This window comes from Humulus lupulus, chromosome 7, assembly GCF_963169125.1.
Source record: "Humulus lupulus chromosome 7, drHumLupu1.1, whole genome shotgun sequence".
In the NCBI taxonomy this organism is placed as follows: domain Eukaryota; kingdom Viridiplantae; phylum Streptophyta; class Magnoliopsida; order Rosales; family Cannabaceae; genus Humulus; species Humulus lupulus.
In genome coordinates, this window is record NC_084799.1 from 111,027,006 (window position 1) to 111,039,359 (window position 12,354).

A 12,354-nucleotide genomic window follows, 5' to 3' on the forward strand; every position below is an offset into this window, starting at 1 on the left:
TAATAACAAGTTAAAAAATAATTACCTATGAGTCATTTCTGTGAAGTTGAAATAAGAATTAAAATAATTTATTTTTTGGCAATGTTGTTGGGAAAAAGTTAGAAAGGAGTGAAAAATTACACATAAAATTGGTCCACGTTTATAATATTGTAAAAAAATCACAAATTTTATTAAATCATTTTAGCAGTAAATAGATTTTCTAACTTGATTTCGAAAACAATAAAACATAATATTAATATATTTATTTTGCAAAAGCCATGAAATCATCTTGTCTTCATGATTGTTTTTTCATGACTTGTTTAATTTTTTTTCAACAAGACACATTGATTGTTAATCTATGGTAATATTTTAATATAAATACGCCATAACAAACATTTAAGAGAGAACAAAGATTCCATTAGAGAGAAAACATTGCTTAACAAATGACAATAATATTCTAAGGAAAGAGAAGGAATTGAAATACATATTCTGATATATGTAGTTCATTTCTCAAACAACGAAAAAAAAAATATTAATAGATATTACTAGATGAGCCACTAAAGTTGGCTGATTAGTTGGTTTAGGGTGATAATATCTCGCCCTATATCATCCACCAACCACTCTAGAGAATATACACGATCTTTTAACGAGTCAAAAACATGTTGCATCTCGTTGAACTGGCCATTAAGTTGATTGACCGCAACTTCAATTTCTTCGTGCTTCAATTGCAGTTGATCATTAGCAAACTCCACTTCTTGCGCGGCCCCGCAAACACATCTTTCAGCATCAGCATACCCATGGCAATGGGGAACATCGGGGCAATTCTGGTTTCATTGGTTGTTGGTTTCCATAGATGAACATTAGGAAATAAATACCAAAAGAATTAATAAGAATGGTTGAATGTTTAGATGGATGATTGTGGTTGAAAAGTAATTGTAGGACTTTTGTATTTATAGGCAAAGTCCTTACCATGCTCCCAACCACTCCCCATGGTCTTGTCAAGTCATGACATATATAATAATAAGATTAAACCTCATGCACACACGACAATTAAATGTAGTCTAAGGTTGTGTTCGGAACATATAGGGAGGAGATACTTCAACATTAATATGAATTTATTTTTTAAAGATTTTGGGATGATTAGTTTTGCATCTAAAGTAATAAATATATATTTGGCACTGGAATGATTACTTAAAATCGAAACACAATGTACTTAAAATGGTAGAGGCACTCACATAGCAGATTAGATACATAATAGAAAAAGTTCACACTTAAAATACCAAAAGTCTACAAACCACAGAAATTAAAAACTAAAAATGGTCGTAAAGAACATAATCATAGTATGATATATATCTCCCTTTTGCCATCACTTTCGTAGAACGTTGTTCAGAGTGTTCACGCTATGCCCAAGTCTCTGTTGTTTTAACTCTTGTTTCGATATAGCACTCTTCAAATCTGCCATTTCCTTTTCTGCCGCTGCATATTTTGCCATTATTTGTCCGGAAACATGCTCAATTTTCTCATGAAGAGTGGACTAAAGAACCATATTTCCATACAATCTTGTGCAAGCATCACAACGAGTACTGACCATCGGGTGCATATACTCGTCCCTACCACTTCGCTAATTCGTTCCATCGGTGGAAGCTGCACTCGACTCTCCCACGATTTCCTTTCCATTGCGCTTGTTCATATCCTATCAATTCAGAGTTTTCTCTAGTAATGGGTTATTCTAAGAAGTTTGTGCTTTATACTTGAGTTGTGTTGAGGCAACTATTGTTGCTTCTTATATCGTAATTTGAAAAAATAAAATATTCCATCAAAATTATTTTGATATATTTTAATAATTTTGAAAAGTTGTCATAAATGCAGAGAGAAATTAGGTGTCATAAAAAAACTACATCCACCGTTGTCATAATCACACATTTATGTTGAGTAGTTGAGTATTGAAGTTGTAAAATTTGACCGAATTGGAAATCGTGAAATTGGGATGGGTGATAGTTAAAAGACAAAAGTAATATTGACTTTCCATCTCCAATCATTCCACCAAAAGTTAAACGAAATAACTTTTCTTTATTATTATATTATTTATTTAATATTATGTGAAGTATTATTAAATGTAACTAAAATCATCACAATTTTTATGAGCAATTAAATAATTTAATAAAATTAAAACTATTAATTAATGAACATGACATAAGTGTTATAGATTATTAAAATTGGATAAATTAAAGTATAAAACATTATACACACTTGAAAAAATTAATGAAATTATACTAATTCTCCGAATTAGTACATTTGTCCCACGGTTGTTCAATTAATGCATTTCAATTTTTGGTTTGTTTGATTTTAACTTTTAAATGGGGTTTAAGTTTCTAATGTTTTATTGCATTTGGTTTACATATTTCTAAATTTTATTAACTCTTTGATTAATATTTTAATATATATAAACATTATACAATAAAAATCAATAATATAAAACCAATTATTACAAAGAAAAAAAATCAATTACGAAGCCCTTATTGAAAATAATGTGTACCTTAGTTGCTGGAAACACAAGAAAAATATATATTCATATTAATTATTAATAAGAATGAAACATGTAAATCGTATTTCGTTGGAAATTACTCATTGCTAGATGTCACGCTTATCTAATTTTTTTATCATTTCATAATTTATTATCTACCTAAAATTATAAAAGGATGTACTAACATGGAAACAACTAAAATTATTGATCTTACCAAAAATACTAATTTACAGAACCTTGGATTGTTAGGGGGTGTTTAAGACCTACTTAATGACTCAGTTGGCTTCCAGTGTATTGTTATATGCTGTTGATAGATATAGATACGTTAATTATTTTGTGATGAGTTTTCTTGCTGGGCTTCGGCTCACGGGTGCTCTATGGTGCAAGTATGGGCAAAGGAAAGGTCGACCAAGCATGAGTACGGAGAGCGTGGAGCGATGGGTACATGTTCGACCTACCTGGCTGGCATGGCCAGGGGTATTTTTGGGAAATGTTATTATTAACTTGAATTTGTCGCCTAGTGAACCCTAAATGTATTTTCAGTTGTAAATATTTTGTAAACAGTTGTTTGGGATCCCAAATGTTTAATTTTTACTATTTTCAATGAACGACGACATTTGTATATTTAATGTCTTTAAACAACCTTCAACACTGTTTAGCTACACCTTTAACCTAAAACCTCGATTAGCAAGTGATTAGCACGTTTCAAACTGACTTCGTAATGGCTCTAATAAAGTATGTCGTTACATGTATTATCATTAATGTTTAATTACTTAGAATTATACTTTTTTTTATAAAAAAATTTCTACATTTTTTTGTATGCATGTTGGTGAACTATTGTTGAGGTCACATAATAATGTGTAGCGAGTTAAGTACGGCTCAAAGTTCACAGTAATGGTATTCGAGTAACCAGAGCGTTACACAATCTCTCCTTAAATGTCCATTGCTTCATTATTATTGATTTGTGAACTTCTGCAGACCTGTTACAAAGCAATTTAGGAGAGTGTTGTCGGTACCATATTGTGTGTGTCCACAAATGAAATTGTCCAAGCTATTTATAGAGTTGGTTTACAAAATATCTTCCCCTTATTTGGGGAAGTTACAATTCAAATTAGAAATAAATTAAATTAAATGCATTATTTTCATAATATCCCAAGATATTGTGATTTAATATAAAATAACAACAAAACTCAAATGTATCCACATAATAATATGGTCTCAATAAAAAATAACATATATTTACAAATATACACTCAACGGGCCAAAATTACGAAAATACCATTCTAATAAGAAGCGGGCCCACAAACATATTTAATACACTTAAACAAGCATAAACAGTCATATCATAATATAATTCATGTAATTATGCATATAATCATAAACATGCACATAATATCCATTTATGCCCCCCTGAAACACTACTGAAGGCACTAAGCCTGATTAGCAAATTTGGGATGTTATAAAAGGCCTACTAATTTGGAAATCACATCAGCTGTACTCACATTTTGCAACTTCCAAGCAAATTTCTCACAATTTTAAAGATTTTGACTATCTCTAGTTTTACTTATAGTACTAACATCTCCAATACCTCATTTACTCACTCAACATCCCTTGTAATGAAGAGAGCAATAGCATTTATAGTCACTATTTGCAACCTCCGAGCTAACAACCTATGTCCACTTAGTGTTATTATTGATGTTGAATCTCAATGTCGTGATCAAAGAACTAGGGTTCTTGAGTTTCAAAAGCCTTAGGAGAATTACAACAAAATGGTGGATAATCACACTTACACTCTTTCTATCATTACTAAAAAAAAAAAGGTTCAAAAGTCCCTTCCTTGAGCCCTCTCATTCATATTTATAGGCTGAAGGGGGTTACCTGAACCATTCAGCCTTAATTATCCTTAATATCAGCGTATGAAGGCAACAAAGAGGAAATAATAAATGCAGTTATTACAAGATTACATGTCTTTAAAGGAAATAAACCGAAGCATGCGACCAAGCTGGTCGTATCTAATCGCGAGATCTGATGAAGGAAGAAGGAGCTGGTCTATAGTCGAACAACACCTTTTCACTTTGACACTACACCGTGCCAACCACGTGTGAGAAATTCTTGCCACGTCATCATAAGCCATTTTTGGGTAAACACCCACTTTATTACTCAGGAGCCCTAATAATGAGGAAAACACATCAATTGTACCCAAAAATTGCAACCTCCAACCTAATCTGTTTGTAACCATTAATTAATTAGGTGAATAGGTATAATATTTGGAACATTTGACTATGGCTAGTGCCACTAATAGTGCTTGTTCCATGCATTTTTTGCCCTACTACCCATGTTAGCATCCGATATACTTCCCGAGAAGTTCTCGAGGGGGAACTACCTAGTTGACAGGTAAATGACTTACCATCTTCCAAACCTCTGAGGAAAGGCCTCGGAACCCTCTATGAATTTCTGAAGCGTAGCTCCTAGGGGTCTCTGAGTTTGGGTCAGAGAAGAAACGTTTACGGTGACTCTTCGAAGAGCCCTAGAAGTCCCCATAATAACCTCACGAGATTCTCGGAGATTCGATGGACCACATTTCTAAGAAGTGGTCTTAGGCACCTTTTCTGCTAGGATTTTGGGACCACCTACATTTTAGGGTAGGAAACTGCCCTGATAGGCTAATGGCGAAGCGACACGTGTGAAAAAAATAAATCTATTACTAATTAGTTTGATTAAAAAAAATTTTTACACTTTTAAAGCTACTAAATTTAACAAAAACAAAATAATATTATTACTAATTATTAATAAATTTAAAATGAACTATTATGAATTAAAAAATAGATAAATTACACTTTTTAAAAATAACATCACTCATATATTTGATATGTAAAACAAAAAATAAGTTTGATAATTAAAAAATTACTAACTAATTATAAATATAATTACTAATAACTAATTAATTACAAGAATAATTATTAAGATCAAGTTAAATTTTCAAAGATATAAAAGTGTCAATAAGTGTAAAAACAATTAGTATAAGAAATCATAGATAATACTTATCTCTTCTTGTTCTTTAATTTTTTTTAGTATACTAAATATGAGTTTGAATAATAAATGCACTAATTGTGTTTTTTGATGTTTATTAAAGTGGTATGTCGTAATGTTTCTTTTTAAAAAAAGTAAACATATGAAAAAATTAATACTATAAAAAATAAATGTGTAGGAATTTTGGGTCCAATATCAGCTAAATGCGTAAGATTTATTGGTTTGTCAAATATCTGATAGAATGTCCATAACATACGACCAACCCATTCTTAATTTATATTCTATATGGACAACATGTGGAGCATAACGACAACCTAGAATAAGGATAATAAATATTCAATACACCAATCTCACACTTACACACACGTTCAGCTAAATTCTTATAAAAAAAAAACAAGAGTAAAACTGCTTTTACTTGTCCCCACATGCAAAAGGAAATGCTACACAATTATAATTTTTAGATTTAGTCCAATTATTATATTTTGTTTGTATATAAGTGACAAGATAACTCACTAAAAGTCGATGAACATGTGAAATTACTATAAGATGAATGAAATGAATAGTACTTAAGCTTGCAGTGTAGAAGAATGTAAAGTGCACGGTCCCCATGCTGTATGACAACTATTCACTAAATCAACCACTTTGTACAGATATCCAACCCATAACATCATATTTTCATATGTGGTGTTACATAAAAAGAGTAAAATTATCATATTTTAATATGTTTTTCTAACACTATTTCCCTATTACCTTTCTAAATTGCTTTTCTTTTTAATTTTCTCAGTTTAGGTTTTAAATATTCTATTAGCTACTATTTGTTTTTTGGAAGTAATCTTAATTAAAGTATAATTATATTATAACTTGTATATTATATATGAATAAATATCATAAGTTTTACATGAATAAATATTTTTATAATACTCCAATGCTGCAGCTAGAAGGGTTGCCATAGTCATTTGTGGGTTCCAAGTAAAAAAAATGGGTCCCAAAATCAGATTATTGCCAAGAGAGAGTGCCAAAAGTTGGCAACGTTGCCCAACTTGTTTTTTATTTTAATAAAAATATTTTTGATTATGTGGATGAAAGAGAATAAAAAAGTATTATTATATTTTAATTTTTTTGGCAACATGGGAGAGTGCTAGCATTGTAGATGCTCTTGTCAAATGTCTTTACACTATTGAAGTTGTGCATTAAACTTCACTTGTGACTTGTCTTGTCAAATTTCACATCAATCCATTTTATAGGTGGAGTCACCTCACACGCATGGCCACAATACTTTTTACACATAGAAGTGCTACTAAATTTTTTTCAAATAATTTTACAGACATATGCTTACAACTTGACAAGTGGTTTTGTTTGTTACTCAACTAATATATAAGTAAGTATTATAATACTTAATTTAAAAAAATAGTGTCATTTACTTTATTTATATATACCCAGTCATTTAAAAAAAAAAGGAATTAGCTATAATTGAAATAATTGTAGAAGTATGAACACGAAATTTTTTTGCTTGAATTATTATGTTTGTATTTAATTTTTTTAATCTCATTCATATGTGCATGCACATATTTATATCAATTATGGGCAAGTCCTTTTTAAAAAAAAATAACTAACTCACTTCGTAACTAATAGTATATATCATTGGAAAAAAAAATTAGAAACAAAAAACCCTGATAATAGCACTTCTCTTTTACACGTGTTTCTTAAAACAAACTTACCACTCACGTCACAAGCATGGCCTAAATCAATGGATGCATCAACTCATTTGACAACCTAGGTCCCACGTCACAAGCATGGCCTGCATAGTTGTGGATTAGACTCTTTTAACTAGTTTTGCTAACCCTCCACAAACAAGTGCGACAAAACTCTCCACCAAATTTTGTTATGTACAAAAAGCTCAAGTGAAAAGGATTCAATCAATGAACATGAAAATGAAGAGAGTTCAACAAGCCGCCAAGGCAAACAGTAGTCATATTGGAACTGGTAATAGTGCTGATCAAAATTACACTGACACTGTGGTTGTTGACTCCAACACGGCCATTGATGAGTTTGATAATCCAGTGTGCAATTGCGGGAAACCGGCAGCTTTGAAAGTTTGCTGGAGTCCAGTAAATCCTAGAAGAAGATTCTTTGGATGCACGAACTATGTATGTAATAAGGTCAACTTCTTTTCTTGATTTCTCATATAAGAATGTTCACATTTATGCTTGTACGTATTATAATGAGTTGTTCTACTAATTCATAACTTAACACTTCACCATATCCATGTTGTGGGTTTCTTAGATGGAAAGATCCACCGATGTGCCCAAGGTCAAAAGAAATTATACCTGCTATGCTGGAGAAAATTGAAAGGTTGGAAACTGACAAACTTAACACAAACAACAACACAGTAAAGACTGATAAGATATTTCTACTATTCTTAATCTTGGGCTTCAGTTCTATCTTCATAATGTTTGTGTTTGTTGTGACTAATGAATTCTCCACAAAGAATTAGAATTATGATTACTTGATATGTTCCAAATTTAGTATAATGAATGTTTTAATATCTATAATTTACATGGAACTCTATGATAAATTTATGGTGAAAGTACTTTGATGTGTCGAAATTTTGTTGGTTTTCAATGAGTCACATGTAAATTATTGGCATATATTGGGGTAAAGTGTAGGATCCAAATGTATATAAAAATTTTAATTGACTCTCTACAAAGGCATAATTTCAAACATTATTGCATAGGGGTTGCCTAAATGAAAATTAATTTTAAATCGTTGAGTTTTATTCATTTGTTCACCTTCTAATGCTATTATTACATGGTTTCATTTTTTTAACCTACAGTAATTAAATTTTAATTTTCCCATAAACAAGACAGAAAAGTTGGTTTGGTAAAATTTAAGTTTTTTTAAATTTAATGCAAACTCAGTGTGCTTGTTATATACTAAAATCGGCTACTAAGGGCTACATCGTAATATAGAAAACCACTCTGCTTAAAAAATCGGCTGCTGTCTTCTCACATTGATATTGGTCGAATTGTCGAGTATGATATTGTCCTATCTGCCAAATATTTCGATAGGAAACTAGATCCATCGAGATTGGTCGAAATATGAAACAAATATTATGCAATCTGCCAAAAATTTCGACGAGTCTAGATCATTGGAGATTGGGCGAAATTGTAAATTGCACAATTTGCAACAATTTCATACTTTTTGAAAAGTGGAATTAAATACTTAGACAACATTCTCTGTTACGTTCATTTTACCAGTAAAGAAAAGATTGTAATATTATATACCTGGCAGTGGTAATAAATTATAGTCACTACTACAAAATACCTTTTACGGGACATTTTTTTAGGACACACACATAAATGCAAGTCCTTAAAAATATTTATGGAGTTTTTAGGACACTCATTCAAAGTCCTAAAAAAAACACATTTTATGACTCGCAATGAGTGTCCTAAAAAAATATGCGAGTCCTAAAAAAATATGGGCTAAAAAATTAGTGTTTTATTTAACCATTTTTAGGACTTACTTTGGGAGTCATTAATACTATTTAAGGACTCGCTTTGCGAGTCCTTAAAATACATGGGCTGAAAAATTGTAAAAAATAATAATTAATAGTATAAGTTTAAAAATAAACTAACCAATTATCTAAATATATATATTTATAAAAATTATATATTTATTAAAAACTTTTAAAACTAGATTTTTTGTGTTTATAAATTTTTCATATTATTAACTTTTGTATTTATAATAATTTTTATATCAAAATTTAAATTTATGCTAGCCATGAAATCAGTTAATTAAAAAAGGGTAAGAGACACAATTGTTTTCGAATTGGGGCTGTGTTTTTAATTGAAAAATCGAATTGGGGCCTTTTAGTTTCAATCCCATACATTAATGTTTTTTGCAAGCGGGAAATACCAAATTTTTGGGGGCGATACTAATTTTCATTTGGCTCCTATATGACTAAAGTGTGAAAAACTGGTGGTAACAAAAAGAAGAAACAAAAAAATGGTGGTCTCAACGACAATTCACGCTTCCGCCTCTCATCCTCCATGCTTTTTCCCTCTCTTCTTTTCTTCATCCCTCCTTTTATCTATTCTCGTCGGTGGTCATCGCAGACCTAGAGCTCCAGCGTTCCACGCATCATGTACGGTTCATGCTTGTCATCTTTGTCACCACGAGCATCACATACGGTTCATGCTTCAGATCAAGTTGATTCACCAGTGGGTTCTCTCCTGCTAAGGTTCTCTCTCCGTCTCTCGTTTTATTCCCATTAGTTGTCTATCTCTCACTGGTTTAGATTTTGTTTGGATGTTTAGTTAGAACTTGGTCTTCCATTTGAATATTATTAATCGATGCTTTGTTATTTTATTTTATTGATTTTGGTTTTCGAGATTTAGCTCGACTTGGGTCTCACCATGGGTTTTGTTTAAATCTGATCTATGCATTGGTTTTAGATGGATTTGGGACTTGCCATTATTGCTTATAGGACTAGTATATAGGCTTTCCTTGAGTTATTTTTTCTTTTTCTTTCTTTCTTAATTTGGGGTTTTGTTGCTAAACACGGTTGTATATCAGGTAGATTAGTGTTAGAGTTCCATTTCTTTTTCTCTTTAGTTCCATAGCTTTATTTATTGTGGAGTTGTCGTCCTTAATTGAATTTTTTTTTATGGAAAGACATTTGAGGAAGCAATTGCTAAGTTAGAAGAATCATGGAAGGAAAGCACCCTAGCCTCATCATACAACCCCTAAGGGACAACCTCATCCTTTGGATTTCTGATGTGCAGGTCAGCAGCTCAATTTCTATTTAATATTATGGTTTCTCATTCTACACAACTTTTGACTATTAGTATCTTTTGTCTACTTTAGTTTCCTAATTAGTTTGATGATTATTTGAGTATTTTAAATTGAAAGGTGAATATGGTCAAATCTCATTTGAGGAAATTCATATACTGTAGTCTTTTTGGATTAATTTATGGTGCTAATATCAGTACTTGAAGCTGAATTTCTTTAATCAATTTTGCCAAATTTAGTTTGTTGTTTTGCTGTCTTGTTTGTTAAAAAGATATGAAATTGACTAACTATTGAATCAAGTTGACATGTTTTATGAAATGAAAAATTGGACAAAATTTATATCTCTACAGAGTTTGGAACTTTTATTTTGTTTCATCTATTTTATGCATTTGTGAACAAGAGCTGAGGGAATGGGGATGGGATCTCCATGTGATCTATATTTGTGATGCATAATATTCTTTACATATTATTTAATTTTTTGTTGTGAAAGTTTAGTATGTAACTCGTGTGGAAATTTTTTATTAATAATTATACTATTGCATATTTTTAAAAAAAACTAAATCCATTTAATGTAAAATGCTTATTGTATACCAAGTTAAAATAACAAATTCTGAAATATAAATTGTATACTAAATAAATACAAATTAATTTTTTTTATATTGCAATAATTATATTTCAGCCCCTTCCATTTCAAAAAATGATTTGTCAATTATTTTGGTGAAATTTTTTTTTATCCAAATTCAATTTTATGATTTTGAAAAAATTAAACACGTAGGCTTGTATATTTTAAAAAACCTAAATATATGATTGGTTGTCTATTTTAAAAAACTTATTCCTAACACTAATTTCGATTTTTCACTAAAAGGCTGAAACCAATTTTTTCACATTTTCCCTATTCACTACTTATCTTATCCCAAACATAGGAGGATTATCATAATTAGTTTCCATCCAAGGTGTTTGATATAGTTCCTCACTTAGCTGTGTTAGTTGTGTGCTTACAATGTGTTTGATATAACACCCGAAAGACTTTTTACAATGTTAACAATTTAGGAGCTAGCTAACAAGTTATATCCTTTCCCCTTTACGAATTTAAAGTGTTAAGAATAGCTTTTTGATGAGTTTTTAACAGCTTTTAAATAATTGTCTGATCAACAACAAGTTAGGCAGGTCTTTGAGTAAGCCATTTGAAGGTAATACCTAAGTGATTTTGACTATTAAGATTATCATATTAATATTTTGTTCACAGTAAAAGATGTTGGTTGGAGTTTCGCTAATGATTGTTTGTTAAACTTATTAACCAATGGAACATTCTAATAAGATAGGGACCCTATAAAAGAATTAATGCCACAAAATACCATTCTTACAACATAACATCTCAAAAAATTTATTGATGAATTCAAGGGCATTGTCAGTTCTAAAAAATTTTGGTTTTTTATTATATTGATTTTCAACTTCAGTTTTCCACAATTTAAATTTGTTTACACATTCATCTTTTGTTTTCATTAGATAAACTCAAACATATCTACTAAAGTCATCACTATTGATAAGAAATAGTAATTACCTGAGTGAGTTCCAATACAGCTTGATCCCCACAAGTCAGCATGTATATACCCCAATGGTCTATTTCAGTTGTGTGTTGCAGCCATGAATTTCAATCTATGATGCTTTTCCATGATACATGCTTGACAGAAAGGTAATTAACTTGTTTTGAGATCTCCCACGATTTAGCATCCTCATTGTTGCATCGAACTACTTCACAGCCACCTTTCCAATGCCTTCTTAGTTCATCAATTTCCTTCTCTTTATTTAGCTCCAATTGTTTTCATTTAATTGCTCCAAGCACATCTTCAAGATTGATTTCACATCTTTACATGTAGCTGGTACTGATCGAAGTAGAATCACTGCTTCAGTTTGTTAAAAGAATCTAAATTTTCATGTAAAGATAAATATGGAACCATCTTAAAACCATACAACATCTCTAACAGATTAAGTTTGTTAGTTAATGAAGGCTAGACATAAATTTCTTCAAG